General features: G+C 41.1%; 1 protein-coding gene across 2 annotated transcripts in view; it reads left to right on the forward strand.

The window, feature by feature from the left end:
* CAMK4 (calcium/calmodulin dependent protein kinase IV) overlaps positions 1–22294 on the forward strand; it is a 305065-nt gene that overhangs the window by 65251 nt on the left and 217520 nt on the right. The gene's annotated exons all lie outside the window — the stretch shown is intronic.

Consider the following 22294-nt stretch of genomic DNA (forward strand, 5'->3'; position numbering starts at 1 on the left):
TTGGGCCTGTGAGGCCTAGAAGGGAGAGCTTGTGTTGCATGGGGCCAGGGGAGTTGGTGGGTGACCCCTGCTAGGCATGCTAAGGTCGTGTGATAGCTTGTTGCCTCACAACACTGGGTGCCCCCAGTAAGCATCCCTGTATGTAAGATAACATGGCCCAACTGATTTTTTTTTTTCCATTTAGCATTAACACACGTGTGTATAAACAATCTTGTGAAACTCCACCCTTTCCAGGAATTTTTATTTGTACAATGTATGCTGTGTTTGGAGAAGATTCAGGTTGTCAGCCCAACAAGTCCCACCTCGTGGTGAGGGTTGAGGGAGCGTGTGGTCTACTACGTGCCACTACAGCAGATCAGTCTATTGACCAGGCGTGGCCATGCTGCTGCTCTCTAGCTCGTATATGGCTGTCCTTACATGTTCCGATGTCTCCTGCCCCTTTGTCAATTTACTAGTTTGAGCCCTCCACACACATCAAACAGCCCACTTAGGAATTATCTCTAAAGAGTGAAACTCTTATGCTAGGGGCATCTAACTCACAGGAATGTTGATGTCATTTATGATACTAGCAACATGTGAGACCAGTGCAAAAACATCAGTTAAGGAAGAAAAAATTGATTAAAATAAGAATTTTCCCTTCAGGCCTTCAGCCAACTATGGAATAAAACTAAGATCGCTGATATGTTTATAAGAGATTTATAGGTCTTTTGTGCAAAGCGCTATAGTGTGACTTTTTAGTTTACAGATAATTGATCTATGACCCTGAGGAATGTGGTATAATATCTCTTACAATTGGCCAGGAGAAAGGTACTGTAAGTATAATGTAACCTGTTTTCATAAAAAATCAAATGATCATGTTAATTAAAAAAAAAATCTAAAATGATTTGTAAATGGTTTTATTCAAAATCAGACAAAACAACTCCTCTCCCTCCCCCGGCCCCCAAAATCCCTTACATTTTGGAGTTGTGAGCAAAAATATTGTAGTGTTTATCTCTACAGTTTTATTTTATTTTTTGCACTGATACTACTCACATAACCATTCAGATTATTTTTTAAAGCAGTCAAAATATGAATTCAAACCTAGGCTTGCCTTTCAAGTTTCAGGTGGAAGTGAAGTTAGTGTTAGATTGTTTAGATTCTGACCACCTCCCTTGTGGTGTAATTATAGCACCAAACCCTTATGTAGCACTTTTCATCAGAAGATCTCAAAGGTATAGCTCTAAACTGCTGCAGTTGTGAACAGCAGCTCATCAATAGAGCTAACAGCCACCCGGTTTAAATTGGAAGGAGTTTGATGACGAGGTATTCTTAGTGATAGGTTCCAGAGACAAAGGCCTTTATCCCTTGTTTCCACAGAGTAAGGGCTGGCTTTAAGGGGTAGCAGGCAAGGTAATTTTTGTTGCTTCTTTCATAGAGATAGATCCTTTATATGCGTCTATAAAATTTTTTACAGCACCTAGAGAACTAATATCCATTTATGAAATTTAAATAAAATACATGGAAACTGAGTCTGATGGGCACACTTGTGTTTAAATTTTGATTGAGCCTGGAGTGGAGTGTGTGTGAAATTATTCCATTTTTCTGGTATGAAGAACATCCAGTTACACAGTCAGAAATACTCAACTCACAATCATGAAGCATGTCAGTGAACACAGTATCTTAAAAATAAATTTTGAATTTTCCTATATCTTTGTGTATGTGATGAGCTGCTATTGATCAAAGTAGAAAATAGAAAAATATTTTGGATATAATGGACCAATAAGAGTCTGATATTTGGCTGGGAGTTTTGTAAAGAAGGATCTCTGAGCTGTGAGGAGGGAAACAGGCTACTTTAATGTTTCAGTTTTAAATATGATCAGTGTTTCTTTCCCAAGATTAATGAGCCAGTTAGTAGACGTCAGGTGTGGTGTACTCACAAAATGAATTCCTGTGTGACCTTTTAAATATTCTTACTAAAGCCAGACATTGTGTCCTCACTATGTAATTTCTTTTTAGTGTCATTGAAATGCTGACAGAGGAACTCAAGAATGCTTGGAGCAGAGAACCCCATTGGTAGCAGAGGATGAAACAGGATAGATCAAAACATAAGCCAATAGACAATTTCAACATCAAATTTACCCTGCAGAGAATTATCTTTAGCCCTGATTTGGACACAAGTCAAAGTGGGTGGTGGAGGGGAATAGATTAAGAGAGAAAGGTACAGGAGTTGTTGAGCCTATGGATGGTCTAACAGTAATTTATAAAACTGTCAGAACATTTTTTTTTCTTTTTTTCCACAGAAAGTGTTTTCTTTTACCTAACCACTATAGAATGAGTCAGAACAACTTTTCAACAGGTGGTAGAAGATCCATATAAGTTAAAGATCCAGGTTCTTATAACTTAATAAGGTAAAAATCATGTTTGAAAACATTTTTCAAGAAATATTTAAGGATTTCTGCATTTCCCACCCATCTTTTGTTGATTATCTTAATTTGATGGAAATGTTCTAACCAACTCTACTAATTTGTTTGTGAACTGGGGATAAAACAGTTTTTTGTGATGAGTGATAAATTGGTGGATCAGTCATACTTCTGGAAATTGACACTCTGACCCAAAATTACTTAGTTTATGAGATTCTGGAGAGTTTGGAGATTTAAGTTAACAGAAGCTTCTTTTTAGGAGCAACAGCTGTGGCAAATAGGATGGGAGTACAAAAATAGATGTTGACAAGAAGAAAAGGGAGAATGAAAAGACAGTTCTAATCTGAAAAGTAATACCATGAATGGCATTGTTGAGTGATATATTTTTTTATGTCGCTGATTTCCAGATGGCTTGTAAAATTAGGAGATTTAAAGAGATGGTTTTTCTAATTGCCAGCCCTGCAAATGTAACCTAGAATCTAGAAGTCAAGCTCTGTTCTTTCTGGCTGGTACTTCACCAAGAATAAAGATTCTTCAATCAGAATTCAAGTGCTGATTGAGCAATGCACTTGAGCATTGATGTCAATGGGACTATTCATATGATCCAAGTCAAGCTTGTGCTGAAGTCCTTTGCTGGCTCAGAGTGTTAGTACAGTTCTGTTGATACAGATCCAGACTAACACGGCTACCCCTCTGATACTTGACAGTTCCGTTGATGTTGCTCAAGAGGGAACAGTATGCAGTTCACTGTCCTGCAATTCTCTTTGGCTCTGCTGGGTTAACATGAGTAACTGTTGAGGCGGAGAATAAACACAAATGACCATGAGTAAGGCATTTCTATCTAGACAGAATGGCCTCAAGTACTTATTAAATATATTGTTTTAGATAACCAAGAAGCTGTAATCCATTATTAAAGCATAATACACAGATTTTTTTTTAATGGCATAACGTACGTGTGTGTGTGTATGTATATGTGTGTGTGTATATGTAATATTAGTTTTTTCATTTAATTAAGGCCCCCTTCTGCTGCCCATGCATAGACTAGGGTACCATTCAAGCAGTTGCCCAAATAAGATCATATGGATGTAGATGGAGGAAGGTACTATTTAACAAGGACAGCAGAATCTGGCCCTTAGAAACGTGTGTGTGTGTGTGTGTGTGTGTGTACACACACACACACCAGACTATTATATGTGGACCATTATATATATATATATAGTCCGTTTAACATACCAGAAGCAAACTTTATTTTAGAAATGAGTTATTTTTGATATCTGCGCAGCTTTAAATATAAAAAATGTTAAATATGTGCCAGCTGTAGCTTTTCAGTAGCATTTATTTGTGATTTTGCTGCCTTTCACTTTAACAGTTTGTTTTTCTTATATTTTAGGAAGAAGTAGAAATTGGTGGAGTTATAAGCTCAAATCTGAAATTTTTAAATAGGCAGTTACATTAAAAAGCCAGACTAACTGCAGGTGCATCGTGCTGATGGTAGAGCAGTTATTTTAAAAAGTTTCATGTAGGAGGGATGGAGGCTGAGTAACAACAGAGGTCCAGCAAATATGTGGTTTGAAGTGCAAAAACATTTACTTGTCATTCAAAAAAAAATCATAACTTTCCTAAACTTGGAAACATGTTAGGATTGCCTACGTTCATTCTTTTAAGAAAACAAGAATAACTAAGATGTCCTAGTTAGTCTCTGTTTTCTATTGAGTGTTTGACTCTTAGGTCTATTGAGTTCGCAATGGTGGGAAAATTCCTAGTATACAAATTCAGCAAAATCGGTGTTGAGAATGTTAATTCTAGTGAAGATGGCCTGCTGGCTCCTGATACCATATCATCTATACTTAGCTGGAGTATGTCTAATTTTCTCTAGTGGAAAAAAGGCTTGATTTTGCATAAAAAGCACATTCAGCAGTTCACGGTTGAACCGCTGGGTAACATTTATTATGTAATCGTTTCTACAGCATTGTATATTTACACAGCACTTTATAAAATATCAACCAAGACTGTTCATAGCTCTGAACTGCACTTTGTATTCAGACTTCTGGAAGTTATCAAATATATTGTATAGAAAATGAGTTGTAATTTAGATTGTGGTAGCACCTAAATTACATTTGATACTTTTCAAACTCAGATGGTGATACAGTCCCTGCCCTGAAGAGCATACAGTCTTTCAGTTCAAAACAGTATTTTTTATTTAATACTACTTTTGGCAGTGTAGTTTGGAAATTAACCACAAAAGAAACGTGTTGGGGGTTGGTTAGATTTCCAGTGTATAGATGAGAGCTGTAATTTCGTAAGCGTATGCTGGTAAACACTGGAATCAGACAGACCCAAATAAAAGGAGAAAGGGAAATAAATTGCCGAGGAAGCTGCATTCAGGAATGACAAAGCAATCTTCTCCATGAAAAGTTAGTCTGCCTTCTACTTCCTCTTATTTGCTCGCTCTACAGAGCTGAGTAAACCTGCCAAATCAATATTTCCCCTGTAAGAAAGGAAATATTGAGATTGAGCAGATTGGCTTGGTGGAGTCATGGCATTAGCAATAGCCTAAAACTAGGTTGTGTGAAAAACAGTTTTCCATATATTTTGGGCTTTGGTGTTCAGTAGTTACAACAGAATAATAAAATGTAAAAATAGCGCAGAGTTGTTGGTCAACTGTACGTCTTTGCAGGGCTGGCTCCAGCTCTTTTGCCACCTCAAGTGGTGAAGGGGGAAAAAAAAAAAGGCACTTTGGCGGCTGCTCTACAGCGCTGCTTCATTCTTTGGTAGCAATTCGGTGTCTGGTCCTTCCCTCCGAGAGGGACTGAGGGACCGGCCACCAAATTGCCGCTGAAGACCCAGACGTGCCACCTCCTTCCATGGGCCGCCCCAAGCACCAGCTTGCTGCGCTGGTACCTGGAGCTGGCTCTGCTTCTTTGTCTTAATATAGCATTTGTTTGTAATAATATATGATAAATTGCATAAAAAAATTACCTGGCCTAATTCTGCTCTTGTTTTCACCATGTAAATCAGGTTTAACTCCACTTTAAGTCCATGTGAGAGTGTAAAATCAGTGAGAGATCAGAATGAGGCCCAAGTGTGCATCCATGGTACAGTGTTTTTTTAATAGCTGTAAAAAATTCTTCCATTTCCTAAGCTCCTCTGTAAAGGCCACCATGCTATAATGAGCTGAGTTCAGATTTGTGTTCTAGCTGGCCTTTTTGGTAGAATCCACCTTCAGATCTCCAGACCTATCTAGCAGCTAATAAATAGTGTTTGCTAATTTTATTTTTTGTTTCACTAGAGGCCTGGTCCTCAAAGTTGCTGAGTAACCTTGACTCCCTCTGAATTTAATGTGTTGAAGATGCTCACTACACTGCAGGGCTGGTCCTCGCTTCTGAGGGTCTTTTAGGTATGTCTACACTGAAATAAAACACCTTCCCCCTCTTGCAAGGTCCCAGAGCCCAGGCTCCAGGCCAAGCCTGAATATCTACACTGCAATTTTATGGCTCCGCAAACCTGAGTCAGCTGAACCAGGCCAGCTGTGGGTGTTTTTTTTGCAGTGTAGGTATTAGGACACAAATTGGGTTATGCTTGGTAATTGTGACCCAGTATGTAATTGTTAAGTAGTCATCTGACTTGATCTGCTGATCCACATGCTGAGTTAGCATCTTTGCATAGCAAAAAGAGCAGCAAAAGTGAGTGCAGATTTCATTAAAGAGCCAAGCTTATCTGTAATTGCTAATGTCATGTATTACAGCCTCTGACTTTGGGATTTACTATGACAGGATTCAGAGGGGTAGCCATGTTAGTCTGTATCAGCAAAAACAATGAGGAGTCCTTGTGGCACCTTAGAGACTAACAAATTTATTTGAGCATAAGCTTTCATGGGCTATAACCTACTTTACCAGGAGTTTTCCTCTTTTTTGTCTCCTCATTCCTGCTATAAGTATTTTCGTTAAGAAAGTGGAATTTTACTTACTCTGAATAGATTTTAAATTTGTTTTGAATTTGGGTCAGGCGATTGTTTCTACCAATCCTAATTGGCATTTGCAGCTCTGTTTCCAAACTGTGTCTTTATATTTGGTGGTAGAAAGTGAGAGGAAAGGGGAACTTGTAGATTTCTTCAGGTCCTTGAATTATACTGCAGTTTGAACCTGATCTATGTTAACCTGGAAACACCCCTGAGATATGGCCACTGCTTTTTTGTATATTCAATGAATAAACAAATATAACGATTCAATAACCAACCAGAAGGTTACTGTTGCCTTCCTTATGATATGTATTATGACACATGTGACCTCGTATCCCAGGTCTGTCGGAATGTCATAGCCAAAGAAATTTATTTCTATTAATTTTTTTTTCTGTATCATGATTATCGCTAGTGGAGTTTATTAAATTTGCTACTTGTTGTACTAGGACATTGCCAAATAAGCATCTATAGTAGTCAGGGTAAGAGGAGGAGGGATAGGACCCGAAAATTTCAGATAGTTGTTGTTCAAAATGAATTTCTGAATCCTTTGAGACACTCCTATCACTGGGGTTCGTCCGGATCCGGGACATTGTCATCTTAGTCATGTGCTCTCATGCACTTAACATAGGGCCTGATCCATTTCCCACTGAAATGAATGGAAAGATTCTCATTAACTTCTCTGAACCTGATCCAGTGCCCTCTGTGGTTGTCATCAGCTTGTGGAGGGAACCTCTGGTGATGTCTAGTTAAGTAACACCCTGAATGAATAAGAGGTGCAATGCCTGAATGCAGAAATATTAACTTTATATTCTGAAGCATTCCCACATTAGAACGTTTTCAGATACATGAATACCATGGTCATGAGCATGATATAAATACCTAAACAGATACTAGAGGTATTAGTTTCTGCCATTTTAATTGTTTGGTAGCATTAGTTCCAGTCCTTCAGTAAACATTTCACCTTTTCTCTATACTGACCTGTTGTGTTTGCAAATCATAGGCAGATATATTTATCCTTTTAAGACATGAGTGACTGACAGATTTGCCTACACCAAGCTGTTTTATTGGCTCTGTATCATGTTGCAGCAACAGAGAACAGAAATCCTTGTCTTAGTGTTTTTTTCCTTAGTGCTTGTCCTGAGATGAGTTAAGTCAAAATTTTATATTCAGTTCAGTAATTGAAAAATCTTGTTTTGTTGCATGTAAATATATGAGATAGAACCTGACCTGAAGAAGAGCTCTGTGTAAGCTCAGAAGCTTATTTCTATCACCGACTGAAGTTGGTTTAATAAAATATGTTACTTCACTCATCTTGTCTCTTTCAGATGGAATAGACACATTTGAACATTTTGGAAGAACGTATTCTAGCAATGCATTTGCACTTGCCAAGTTTGCATTTAATTTCTCCCCCAGGAATCATTTGGTAGTCAGTTTTATTTCTTGATTTCCACTCTCTGCAGCCGGCTATCTGGGGGTTTGAAATCCTTCTTCAAGATGCAGCAATTTGCTTCACTTTTTGCATCAGTGGGGATGGGTTAACAGGGCATCCTGCTCCTTGCATCTATTAAGGGTTTGTTTTCTGTGTCAGTATCATTACAGATCTTTTCTTTCATGAAATCAGAGAAAAGTCAGTTTGAATAGGCCAAAGTGAGTTACTCACTCTTTGGCAAAATTCCAATAAACACAGGGATCTTTCTCTACATTGAGAGGCAGAATAATTTTCCTAGAGGTTGTCAGAAGCAGAATCAATCACAAAGTTGAATATTTTATGGCTCACACTGTCCAGTGGTAATTTTGTTTTTAATTGATCAGTTTCATAGAGTTTGTGACCAGGGGAGACCATTAGATGATTTAGTTTACCTCCTACATAATACAGACCATTAAATTTCATCCCTTGCTCTTGTACTGAGTTCTATATTGCAGATAGGGCCTATTCAGATCTCATTTTTGTGCATGCATAGCAAGAAAAAGTGGAATAATCTATATACCTTTAATGAGCTAGCAGCAGCCATAATAGAAAACCATGTGTTTTTAAGCATCCCTTGGTCTAGGTAGGCTGCAGGACTGTCTCTTTGGCCTGTCTGGCACAATCTGTGTGCACAGACTGTCTGTCACCTTTCATGTAAGTAGGACCACACAGTTCAGGTGCCCTGGGCCTCCAGGACCAGTGCTGACCCCCAGCAAAGACATTCCAAGCACACCCTTTCCTAGAGTTCCATCTTGTGACCATTCTCTTTTACCGTTTGTTTATTCAGGGACACATACTAGGTGACGTACATAACACACAAAAGGAATTCTAAAACAATTACACTTTGCTTGCAGACAAAAAAGTAAAACACCTGCACACTCTTCCCTGACTCAGTTTCATCATCTTGCTGGAACATTCTTTAGGCTCAGGTCAGAGTCCCCTAGGATCCTCCCCCTTCTTTTGCACAGCCTTTCTTTCCGCTTCTTCTGGTCTTTCTTCTCCCTCTCTCGCTCTCGCTAAAATAGCTGGTTAGAGATTCCTCCTGTGACAGGTTTGGTCACAGAGACTGCCTTGGGCTGGTCACCTGATGTGCTGAAATTACCTCTGAGGCCATTTTCCCTGCCAGTTTGGGACTCCAGAACCCTGTCTTGTTGAGCCAGATGTTCTAGCCTGCTGCAACACAGACCCAGGGTCTAGTCCACGCTCCCAAAGCTGCAGACTTAACTGAAAACAGCTTAGCAGGTTACCTGCCTCCAGCACCCAGACACCCAGCTCCCAATAGGATCCAAACCCCCAATAATAAATCTGTTTTACTCTTTGTAAACTCATAAATTCTCCACTCTCTATAACACTGATAGAGAGAGATGCACAGTTGCTTGTTCCCCCAGGTATTAATCACTTACTCTGGATATATTGATAAACAAAAGTGACTTTATTGAGCATAAAAAGTGAGATTTAAGTGGTTTCAAGGAATAGACAGAACAAAGAAAGTAACCAAACAAAATAAAGCAAAAATGCACAAGTCAAAGCCTAATACTTTAAGAAACTAATTACAGGTAATATCTCACTCTCAGAGATGTTCCAATAAGCTTCTTTCACAGACTAGACTCCTTCCTAGTCTGGGCCCAATCCTTTCCCCTAGTACAGTCCTTGTTAGTTCCAGCAGACATCTTGGGTGTTAAACAGGGGCTTTCTTATGACTGTCCACCCTCTCTGTTCTGCTCCATCCCTTTTTAAAGCCTTGGCATCACTCTCTGGGTCCCCACCCCTCCTTCTAAATGGAAAAGTACCAGATTTAAGATGGATTTCATTATCGGATGATATGATCACATGTCACTGTAAGGCCCCATTGTTCCTGGGCTGGCCTACATGTACGCAGGAAGGCTTGCAAGTAAACAGAGCCATATACAGGTCACTGATTCTGAAGCACCCTTAATGGTTTCCACTTAATCTGTTTAAATCAGTAATACAAGTTTATATCTTATTCTGCTAACTTCAGACATTGAAATAATACATGCAAACAAATAGGATAATCACACTCAGTAGATTATAACCTTTGTAATGATATCTTACAAGAGACCTTTTCCATAAAGCATATTCCATTTACATCATATTCACATTCATAAGCATATTTTCATAAAGCGTATGGAGTGCAAGATCACACCTCCTTTATAAAGCTGCAATTCTCTTTGCCAGGTGATGCTCTGGTCACCCTTATCAGATGATCAAAATCTCTCATGAGGTGATGTATTGCTTAGTTACCAGCTGACCTGCATGAACTGGTTTTTTTAGTCTGGCCATCTTCTTTGTCCAAGGGAGTGACCATTTGGATAAAAGACCGTCAGTGTTTAATGACCTACACCAACATTGTTAGATCTTTGCCAGGTGTAAGAATTTTTCCTGCAGCTCCTGGGTGTTCCCGCAGAATATGGAGGCTACAGAACAGTTTTACCATCAAAATGATCACAGAAAACAAAAAAGAGGTTTTAGTGATCTAGAAATGGACAGACATACACAAAGCTGGAACAGGCCTAAGCCAGGCTCCAAGACTGAAGCAGGGTTCTAAATTCAGCATCCAGAATGAACAAATTTTTCAGCTGGAGCAGGATTTATAATACCTTAATCCCTGCCCTAATATGCTCTGGTCACTCAGCTCCCTCCACCTGACTCAAGATTGTTTCCCACACAGCAGCAATACTGCAGCAAATATCTGCTCCAGACAAACTCCTCAACCAGTGTGAATCTATTAGCTCAGAGGAAAGGAGAAGTCAGCCCTGCAGAGCACATCCTGCAGTTGGTATGTGTCTTCCCATTTCCTTTGGAACTTAAAGGAAATTAATACTAGATACCCATTTAGCCTTGCACAAGCCAACCACTGATTGACTCGTCCGTCACACTCAGAATTTCAAGCAAAAACTTTGTGAGAGACCAGGTGGGTGAGAGAGTATCTTTTATTGGACCAACTTCTGTTGGTGGAAGAGACAAGCTTTTCAGCTTACACAGAGCTTTTCAGATCTGGGAAAGGTAATCCATAGTATCACAGCTAAATACAAGCTGGAACAGACAGTTAAGTGTAAGGAGTTTACACATGTTGCAAGGGACCATTCAGAATTAAGTGTGCAAATAATATCCTTGCTGTCATAAGACAGACGAGAGTTAGTGGGTTACAGGTTGTTGTATTGAGGCATAAAACCAGTGTGTCTATTGAGTCCATGATTTTTGGGGGTGTCTAGCAGAGTTATGAATTTCAACTCTCAGGCTTGTCTTTTGAAGCTGTTGTGCAGTTTTCCTTTGCCGATGAGGACTGAAAGGTCAGATATGGAGTGAATGTTCTGGTGAAAAGTGTTCACCCACAGGTAATAGGGTGTTGTATTTTTATCATTTTTTTTTCTGTGTGGGTTCATTTTAGAGCCTAGTGATAGTCTAAGTTTCATGTAGTTTTTGTTGGGGCACTTGATGCACTGGATGAAGTACCCCAGATGTTGTGATAGGTATGTGTAGGACCCATGGATCTTGAAAGGTGTGTTGGGGGGAGATATTGAACAACGTAGCAGTATGGCTATAGATTTTGCATCTGTTACGGCAAGATCTGATGCAGCTTTGAGTTCATGTATTCTGGTCTGTGGGGAGCTTGCTTCTGATGATGAATATGGCAAGCTTTGGGTGTTGTTTTAAGGCCAGCAAAGAGGGTTTGGGAAAGATTTCTTTCTGGATGTGGTCACCATCAAGTATGAGTTGTGTAGGTTTGAGGACAAGGCTTGAGAAGTCAGATATATAGAGTGATGGTTTTATGAAAAAAAAATCATCACATGCTCCCATGCACTAGAAGGAAAAAGAAATCAGGCAGCCTACTTGGAGAATATGCAAGAAAACCAAAACAACTATTAAAAAAACAAAGACAAAAAAAAAAAAAACAACTGAAGAAGAGCTCTATGTAAGTTTGAAAACTGGTCTCTCTCACCAACAGAAGTTGGTTCAATAAAAGATATTTCCTCACCCACTTTGTCTCTCTAATATCCTGGGGCCAACCCACCTTCAACAACACTGCATAAAAAAACCTGATGACAGCCATCCAACACACACACACAAAAAGTGGAGCCAACTACAATAACTCCACAACCCACTAAGTGCCACCTCTGGGAGAAATCAAGACAGAAGGACCCACCACATGGACACGACATGATACCCCAATATCAGCCCTAACTGGAGCTGAATTATCTGTACTCTCTAAGTGCATGTCAACAGGGGCGGCATGTTTGTATAATTTTTAGTGGCACCCAGAACGAGTCAGTCTCTCCCCCCACCCCCCGACCTCCCTAAGGCTCTGGGATGGAGTTTGGGTGCGGGCCGGAGCTTGGGGGCGGAAGGAGTGCAGCCTCAGGGAGGAAGTTTGGATGCTGGGTGTGGGCTCTGGGATGGGGCGGGGCTGCGGGACAGGGTGAGACGTGCAGCACTTACCTCGGGCAGCTCCCGAAAGAGACCCGCACCCCCCTCTGGTAGCGGCTCCTAGGCGGGGGAGGGGAGTCTCTGCCCACTGCTGCCCGCAGGCACTGCCCCCACAGCTCCCATTAGCCACAGTTCCCCGTCAATGGGAGCTGCAGTGTCGGCGCTCAGAGTGGGGGCAGCGTGCAGAGAGACACACAGCCCTGGGGCCATAGGGCTGTTCCGTCCACTTCTGGGACTGGCTCGGAGCGAGGACAGGCAGGAAGCCACTTTAGCTCCACTGCGCTGCCCAGGGGCAGCAGGCAGGGCCGGGGGACGTTCTAAGGGAGGCATGTGGGAGTGGTAGGTGGGCCTTGGGGAGAGAACTGGCCTTGAACATTGGTGGAGCTGGGCCCAGAATATTCCTGGAGCATGGTACCTTGGGCCCATATAACTCACCGCCCCTGCGTGTCAACACAGCAAAGAAAAACCCACCGCTGGCCCGTACTAGCCAACTCTAGCTGGGGCTGCAAGGCTGTTTCATTGCTATGTAGACTTCTGGGTTCAGGCTGGAGCACCTGTGGGGTTGGGGAGCAGGAGGTCCCAGAGCTCAGAAGTTTACTCAGCGGTGAAACAGCCCCACAGCCTGAGCCCTATGAGCCTGAGTTGGCTGCCATGGGCCAGCCATAGGTTTTTCTTTGCTGCGTAGACATACCCGAAGGGACTGAACTTCTGCCCCACCACAGAACCTGATATCAAAATAACCTGTGGAGAACTAGAGGAATTCTTTCACCAACTCTGCCTCAAAAGAATTCTTTCGCAACAAAGATGCCAAGAAGTCATGCAATGGTGCAACCCTAACTGCAAAATGTTTCAGTATTAATTGTTTCAGTACAAATTATTGCTAGCCTGTGTGTAATTTGCAACAATCACAGAAAGTATTTATGCATTTTTAACCTTATACACCCAATAGACACATTGCATCATTTGAACACGCAGTTGCTGTATCTAGCCATTTGTATGTGTAATGATCAGATTTGCATGCTTACATAGCCAGTTAAACTATAACATTGGTATAACCTTAATTAGTTGTTCATAGCATTTAGAAAACCAGGCCTATAATCTCGTATGGTTTTGATTGTTTGATTTACAAACCTATTTCCAATATATCAAGTTGAGTTTTGGAGGTGAATGTGGAAAAATATAAGCAAGAATCGACAGCAGGAAGCTGGAACTTTGAAGATGGTGAACCAAGAAAACTTGGATGACATCTCAGAAAAATCGAGCCTTAATCTCCTCCCTGAATGAGCAGGCAGAGAGGTGCTCAGACAGCTGGGAGGCTGTTTACTTGTTTCTCCTCTCTGGAAAAAAGGTCAGATAACGACCAAAGGAGTTAGGGATTTGTATTGAAGCTGAGAGAGAAGCAGGCTGGAAAATAACTAGGAGTTTCTGGTGATTTCAAGTGCTGGAACTACAGGGTTATAAGTGTGGGGGGAAGATATGTGGAGTCATCACCTTGAAGAGGCATATTGAGGAGCAGGGATGCTATTATGGCTCCTTCCTTCCCCCCCCTCCCCCCAAATTGGTGGAACAGAGACGAGGTTTTTGGGAAAAGAGAGTAAGTGCAAAACAGTACAGAGAAGCAAAGCTGGGAGTGCTTGGTGTGTGTGTGTGTGTGTGTGTGTGTGTGCGCGCGCGCATGGGGAATGGTTCAACCTGGATTGAATCCAAACATTGCAAAAACATTTTGGTGAGGGGGGAAAAAAATCTATTTTGGGTCGAATAAATTTGAACCAAAACAGATCCGGTGGTGGTGGCGGCAGAGGACTCCTTTATAATTTTTAGCCTGGGGGTTAAAGTACTCACCTAGGATATGAGAAACCGGGCCCAATTTCCCCCTTGGCAAGATGTGGAGAAGGGATTTGAGCAAGAAAGCGCAGTAGTCACTGGGTTATGGGATATTCTGACAGGAATCTTTCTCCTTTTGAAGCTGTTCCACTTTGTATAAAGAAATTAGTCATTGGTGCAGGGACATAAACTTCAGACTTCTGTATCCTAGGTGAGGGCCCTAAGCATCAGATGATAGTGATTTTCATTCTTTTGTCCTGTGACTATCCATTGTAATTCATAGCAGCAGCAATTCACAGTCGTTATGAGTGACTGTGACTAGTCATTGGGCCAGGGAAGGAGAGTGAGAAGATTGTTAGAGTAAGTGAAGATTCCCAGGACATTTTAGGGGAAATCTGAAAGGGGCGTGCTAACTGTCTGAGAGAGCGCTTCAGGAAGGTTTGTAAATTTCTCTGCTGTGAAATATGCTTCCTTCTGGCTTCACACAACATCTTGAGTCTTGAGCCCCAGCTTAGTCTGAACGGGCTTGAGGATAGACGCAAATTTTTCACACCGCTGTATTAGTCACCACACAAAATGAGGCAAAGATTTCCTGTCGAACTTATGGCAATATAGGATCAAGTTGATCCTATTCTTTTCCTTCAGCTCTCTCAATTTTTTCATGTATAGCTAGCATCAGGGCCATCCCTAGGGAGGTGCAGGGCCCAAGACGTAGGTGCTGAGTTTCTTATCTGCTGGGGGGTGCTCCCCCAGGCCCTGCCCCCACTCCACTCCTTCCCCCAAGGGCCCACCCCTGCCCTGTTTCTTTCCACCCTGCTGTGCTCCCACCCCACCTCTTCCTGCCCCACCCAGTTCTGCCCCCTCACCTGAGTGCGCTGTGCCCTCGGTCCCTCCCCCCCCCGGCGCCTCTTGACGCTGTGGGCAAAACATCTGATCTGTGGTAGGCGCTGAGAGGGAGGAGGAGGTACTGATCAGTAGGGCCCGTTGTCAGGCAGGAGGCGCTGGGGAGAGGGGGAGGTTCTGGTGGGGGGGCTCCTCCTCGCCTCCCCTGCTGCCTGCCGCTTGCCTCCCCGCTTGCCTCCCCATTTGCCTCCTCATCCTGCTCACCTGCCTGCCTCTCGCATCACCTCCCTGCCCGCCTCCTGTGGGGGCCCCCAAAGTACAGGGCCCGGAGCGGTCACCTCTATTCGCTGTACCCTAGGGACAGCTCTGGTTAGTACTTTCTGGGCACTTTTCTCTGGAATAAAGTTGGCTTTCTCTTCCAGCTGCTTATGTGATTGCAAACACTGGTATGTCTAAATGTTCATTCATTGGCAGCAGAGATGCCAATCTTTGTTCCAGATCCAGTGTATTGGGCACTGCAGGAATAAAAGGTACCTGATCTTTAGGAATATATTTTGTACATGGTGAGTAGTGTTTAGTACAAGAGAACTTCACATTTTAATGAATCCAAGATTGTCATCTTTGAGTCAATTAAAGGGTTCCTGGTAACAAATTGGGATTTGGACTTCGAGGTAGTTAATACTGAGTTCTGTTTTAATGTATACTGATATCTTTTTTTCTAAAAATGGTGTGAGCTTTAAAACTATCTTGGAGGGATAGAACCTTTCGTTTATTCATAGAACAAGTACTAAATGCTTCCCCATGCTGCCTCTGCAGTGAGCCTCAACCCTTCAGGGACACTTCTTAGAGCTGAGAGGGTAATTTAATCTCCATGATCATTCATCTCTTTCCAGGGACTAACAATTGTCAACTGTGGTGGTGATTATTTTTTATGATGTGAGTTGTGGAATGGGGACTGCCTGGTCACTTTTTACTGGCTGTCTTGCTGAGCCATCAGACGGTAACAGATTTTGGTCTCTCCCATTATAGCTATTTCACTCCATGGTTTATACCAGTGAAAATAGAAGGAAAGACTATTTTTAGTTCCGTAAACCACCAGACCCTCCCATGCATTGTCCAGTAGTATGCTGGACAGTACAAGGCACATATTTCTGGGGGAACAAGGCTGGGACTAAGAATTTGTGAGTATTGCACTGTAGGTAATTCATGAGTGACAGGTCAGAGTGCTCATGTATACAGGTGGGAGTGAATTTGCATGCTGAAGGTTGTGTGGGCAGGCCAGGAGAGGCTGTTCTGACAGCAAAGCAGTGTAAATGACACCCCAGGCTATAGAGTTAAGGGGACACTGCTGTTTGACAGTTCAGATTGTACCCTGAAGAATGTGTCACTAACGCTGATGTAAACTGAAATAGCTTCATTGACTTTAGTGGCGCTTCACCATTTTACAATAGCTGGGACTCTGGCTCTAATGTTTTATACTGCTATAAAACAATCAAAAATGTAACTTTCTGCTGAAACCCAAACTGAATGGATTGTGCAGCTTGACAATCCTCTTCCTTTTTTGCCTGCGTAGCTCCACACCCCTTCCTTCTGGTTTTATTGCCACTGGTCTGTTCTGGTGTCATATTGTTAGAATTGTTTAAATAGTTCTTGATCTACTGTAAAATGCCATCACATATGTGCGTAATAAGTTAATACAAGGTTTATTAAAAAAGCAACGTTTCCCTTCTCTCTGACATTTATAGTATATATTTGAAATGCAAAACCAATAACTGGAAAATATGGGGAACTAAAAAAAAAACAGGGCTGACCTGGCTGGAGAGCTGGGGCAAGGAGAGCCTGTGAAGATAGTCTCCAGGGAGACAGCCCTGGGGGCAGTGCTCAGCTTCAGGACCAAAGAAGCACTCTGCAGGGGCAGGAGAAGTGGTGAAGAGCAGGAAACTTCAGTGAGTGTTGGACTGCAAAAGAGACTCCAGGGAAAGCAGCCTGAAAGTCAGAGCTCTGTAACAAGGTAGGGAAGGACTTAAAGTTACCCCAGAAGTTAGAACGTCAGTCTGCATTCTGGGCTCAGAGTAAGCCAAAAAAGAGACGAATCCTTTATTTGGATGTTTGGACTTTCAGCTGGACTTTTACCCCAAAGGAGGTCATCTTTGTGTGACTTAGCCAGAGGGCTAACCCACTGAATACCTGCCTAACTAGGTTGACAACCTACAGAAGACAGGGCGCTGGAACAATTTGTATAGTGGGGGTGCTGCTGAGAGGCACTGAACAAAACTGTAAACCCTGTATAAGATGGAAACCTCTTCAAGCCGGGGGTTCAGCACTGCCCCCAGCACTGCTAGTTCCAGCACCCATGACAGGGCCTCCAGGAGAAAAGATTGCAGCACCACATCCAGCCGACAGGAGTGAGTGCCTCCTATCACAGAGCCAATCAAAAACTTTATGGTGCCGGAGAGATAAATCAGATGCTGAAAAATGGGTGTTTCACAAAGTATAAAGAACTGTAGATGGTTGGCTGTACTTCCTAAACATTATATTTGTTTCTTTCATAGTTGCACCCAGATCACTAGCTTTCTCACCTTCCTATTGGTCTACTGAATGCTTGACTGAATCTTGATTCCCTTTCCTAGTTCTGAGTTATACTTTGCTGTTTCTTGAGGACCATAATTACTGAATATGGGTGATAAATTGTCACAATTGTGCAATGTAGTTCAAAGAAGGAAAATATTTAATCATGTTCTTTAAAGGAAAAATAATTTTAGAAAACTTGAGAGCTGAAGGTAAAAACGTAGAAAAAGAAAATAACAAGAAATCGGAGCAGCAAATAAAAAAATCAAAGATCTTTCACCTGGAACACATGAGGCCAGAGTGTCTCAATGCCAGTCATTATTGACTGATAGGATAGATTATGGCAAGACTATATGAGTTTATTTTATTAAAGACTAATTCTGCCCTCTGTGTACATATACAGCTGATACTAACTTCGGGAGGAATTTTGTCTGAGGATAGGGGTGCTGGAACAATTTGTATAGTGAGGGTGCAGAGACCCATTGAACTAAACTGCAAACCCTGTATATGATGGAAACAACTTCCAGTCAGGAGTGCAGCGGCACCCCTAGTTCCAGCACCTATGGTAGTCCATAGTATTTATATAACACTGTAGATGTGCCTGGTGCTTTTAGAGACAATAGAGCTATTCTGAAACATATCAGGAATGCTATATATTATTGAAACTACAATGAATTAATGTGAGGAAGGAGTGGGAAGCCACTTTGCCAACCTCAAAAAGCAGAACATGACAGACAGGACAAAACAAGTGGATAAATCAAACAAATGGTGTGGGAGGTAAGTTGAGAGATTGAAGTAATAGTAAAAGAGCTGAGTATTGACTTCAGTGAGTCCAGGATTTTACCCATAGAGTTTGGCATAAAGAACATTCCATAAGTACACAGCAAAAAAGCAGAAGTCTTAACTTCCTCTTGGCTTACCAATACCAGATGGGATTTTTGTTACTCTGATTTGCTTATGGGTCAGTGACAACATTTCTAGCCTTGTTCTGAATGTTTGTTTGGAAGCCTAAGGACCTGATTCTCCTCTAATTCACACCATTGCAAATCATGATGAACTGCAGTAATATCAAAGGAGTTACACTGCTTTATGTGAGTGAAGAATTAGGCTCTGATATTTTAAATACTGCACAAAGGCTAGTCAGAGCAAGTCATATTTCTGAAATTAATATGCAAGAAGTTAGAAGGCTATATACCAAAAGTGGTTAGAGCAGAAGACTGGGAATTAGGACGAGTCTGGGTTTTAACACCTGCTGATTCCAGGGTGGATAAAAATCAATGATTTTAAAAAAATCAGATTTTTTTATTTTTTTCCTCAAAAAGCATTTTATCTAAAGAGTTTTAATTAAGATAAATTATAGCTCAAAGATATCTCACCATGGAATAGAGATTATACATTCTAATTCTATAATATGAGACAATATATTCATGTAATGTTTAAGCAAAGTTTTGTAAATGAGTTCCAATAGTTCATGGATTAGGTACCCAATTTTATGGGGTTCCACAGGCTTCTGAATGGATTATTTAGGTTAATCTTTCTATCCACCCAATGGGACTCAGTGCTCAGTCTAGAAGATACCATCAGAGGTGCTTAGTTTTGCAGTTCTCAAATTGTGGATTTGTGTCTCCAGAGTTAACATGCTTGTTACCAGCAAAAATGATTTAAAATAAATAATACAGTATATAGAAGTGAGAAATAACAGACCTCTACTCTATTGTCCCTCTGCAAATTTGTGTACATAGTCAATCCTTTACCTCTCTCAAAAAGTGCAAAGTTTCAAAAAGTTCAATGAATAGAAGATTGTTGGAGGCTGAATAGATCTGGACAAGGAGAAGATGTCTGGAGATAAATGTGAGAAGCAAAGGACATATGCTTGTTTTGTTAAAATATTATATGTTTGCTGTTGAATAAAAAAACTCAGGAGACTTAACATTGTTGTTTTAGTTAAATAAAATTTTGAAAGTCTGGTGGTGATCTCTTCCTAATACAGCATGGCAAGAAAATCCTCCAAATATTAATGATTAACCTGTTGAATTGGAGATAGTTCACCTCCCAATGACTTCATAAATATCTGCTTCAATTACCTTTGGAAAATTAAATAACAAACAATCGTTCATTTTCTGATATAGTTGTAAAACTAATCTGAAAAGTTTTCAAAATAAATCCCTGTTTAAAAATGTATAACCTGTACCTTCTAAAAATGAAACCTACATCTATCTCTGAGTTGTGAAGAATATGTATTAAGGTTATAACAACCAACAAGAATGCATTTTTATGTAGAAAACCATGATTAAATCGAGTCTTCCTGACTAGTGATTTAAGGTGATTCACTAACTCATTTTGTGACATTGGACAAATCATTTAACCTATCTCAGCCATGTATAACAAAATGTCATTTTTAAAGAGCTAAGACAATTTGCACTTCAGATGTTCAATGGGTCTGTTTCTAACCTTCAGACTTACCAAGGATGTAGTTTTCTCTAAGGACCACTGCCTCTGATGCACTGTGCTCGTCTGTTTTATGATTTGTGCCATGTTTGAAGACATTTGCTCTTCAAAATCGTTGTAAGCTCCTTAAAGGTGTTTTTGGCTTTTGTTCTTATCTTATAACTTGATCTGCAGAGAACAGTGAATTAGGCTCATGTATGTTTTGCTGCTCTCTTGAGAAGGGGTGCCATCCACATGCAGCAGAAACAAAGCCACTTGTGCTGGGCAGTCATAAGTGTTGAGTCACATTGTGAAACGATGAATGCAGAAAAGAAAAAAAAATTAAGAGAATTTTCATATGAAAAACAAAATTATTTTAGAGTCTCACTTTCTGAGCTGTACTTTGCCTTAATGTCCATATACTGTGTGTTAGCCATACTACTTGTGGACTAGATCCTCTAGTCTGAGCTACCCTTGGCTTATGACTGGGGGTGAGAGGAAGGGGGCAAAGATGTCTCAATTTAAGCCACTTTTATAGCTGGAACTGATTTGGTCTAGGCTGGCCCATGACATTAATTAGAACAGCCTGTGGGTTTTCTACCGAGGGGCCTTTCCAGCAGTTGGGTATTACTGGGGCATAGGGATACTTCAAACATGTGCCCTATACCAGGGACCATGGGGGTGTGGTGCAGAAGCAGTTATGCTCTTGAAGATTCCCTTATGGGGGCTGGAGCCGGGGATCCATCTTTCCCAGCACGCCTATCTTGTTTTGCATTTATCTTGACTTCATTGTCCAGGTTTTTAGTCCTCGCAGTCCTCTTCTCCTGAAACAAATCTTGGTATGTCTTGAGCTCATTAACGCTCTTTTCTTCAATCATTGCTCCTAGTAGTAGATTCTGTATATTTGGTGTCTTGTCTATGGAATGGCTCTCATTTGCCCAAATTCCTACTTACTGTTAATTTCCTTTCTTTAGATTATATCACCTTAATTTCTGGAAGCTTTCACCAACCTTAAAGTATTTCACTGTCAGCTTAATCAAACCTCTCTATAGTAGGCCTTAATTTGAACATAGCATGATTGTGCAAAGTATTAAAAGTAGGAACGGAACATTCATATTCTTCAGTGAAGCATTCTGACCTCTAATGTATTATTCTAATGTATTGTTCCTTGCAAGCTTTTTAAAAAACCATTCACACGTTCTATTTAATAAAGAATAAATGACACCAGACAGTGTGTTCTGAGTGTATGCCGAGGGTCACTGCAAACCTCCAGGATAACCTATGGCATTTTACTGAGTTTTTTTTCCTACAGGGAAGAAGGGCCAGATATTGGAGAATTAACCAAAGCACCATCAGTACAGGGCACCACAGTTCAATCTAACAACTTCACCAAGATTGTTTTTGTGGTTGGGCATAGGTGCTAGTGGACCAAAGAAATACTGGAAGACTGTAGGTTCACAATTAAGCATTACAAATTCACTTGAAACAATCCTTATGTTTCATACCTCTGGGATTTAAGAAAAACAGAATAATCAAAAAGGAAGGTGATGATACAATTGTCCATGAAACCAATACCATCTGGGGCAAAATCTAACACAAGGCTTTGTTGAAACTAGTGGGCATGATTGTTTCATGTTTAACCATACTAGTTTTGGCTCAGCTACACACACGAGCCTTTTTAGGAATGAATTTTTTGAGTAATTTAGATTTAGGATGGACTCAGCTTTCGCTGCTCTTTTTGCTCCCCCAACTGCTCTGAATGGGAAACAGGGACCACAGCTTCTTACTGACTTTAAGTGCAAGACAATGTTCCAGACCCTGAAAATGTGGGGAAGCTTTCAAATTCTATTAAATATCCTCTCTTTACCAATGACATGATGCATTGATCCAATGTGATTGTAGCCCATTCTTCTCTGACAAACACAAGTATTCTCCCAGAGGAGGAGAAGACATTTTCTTGTTCTGTTTGTACAGCACCTAGACCAATGGGCTTCTAGTCCATGACTAAGGCTCCTAGACACTACTGTAATACCAATAATAATAATAATGGAGTCCTGAAATTGGGAGCCCTGTCTTGATCTTTTGCAGGGCCTTCTGGCATTCTTCCCCAAAATGAGATCTCCTCAGAGGAGCAATTGTAGAGCTACAGGCCTCCCTAATTTTTGAATTTTGGAGGCGGGGTGTTAGCCTTATGCACCCAACATTCCCTAAAATAGGGGAATCATTGGTTGCTCCTTTAGTGCAGCTTTCCAGCAAAGAGACTGGAAGTGGGGCAGAGGATGCAGCCCTTTGTATTTTAAGTGGGATGACACCTCAGAAAGTCAATGCCTCTTCCATAGTTTTTCCCCAGGGCTGCCCAGA

This window comes from Chelonoidis abingdonii, chromosome 6, assembly GCF_003597395.2.
Source record: "Chelonoidis abingdonii isolate Lonesome George chromosome 6, CheloAbing_2.0, whole genome shotgun sequence".
In the NCBI taxonomy this organism is placed as follows: domain Eukaryota; kingdom Metazoa; phylum Chordata; order Testudines; family Testudinidae; genus Chelonoidis; species Chelonoidis abingdonii.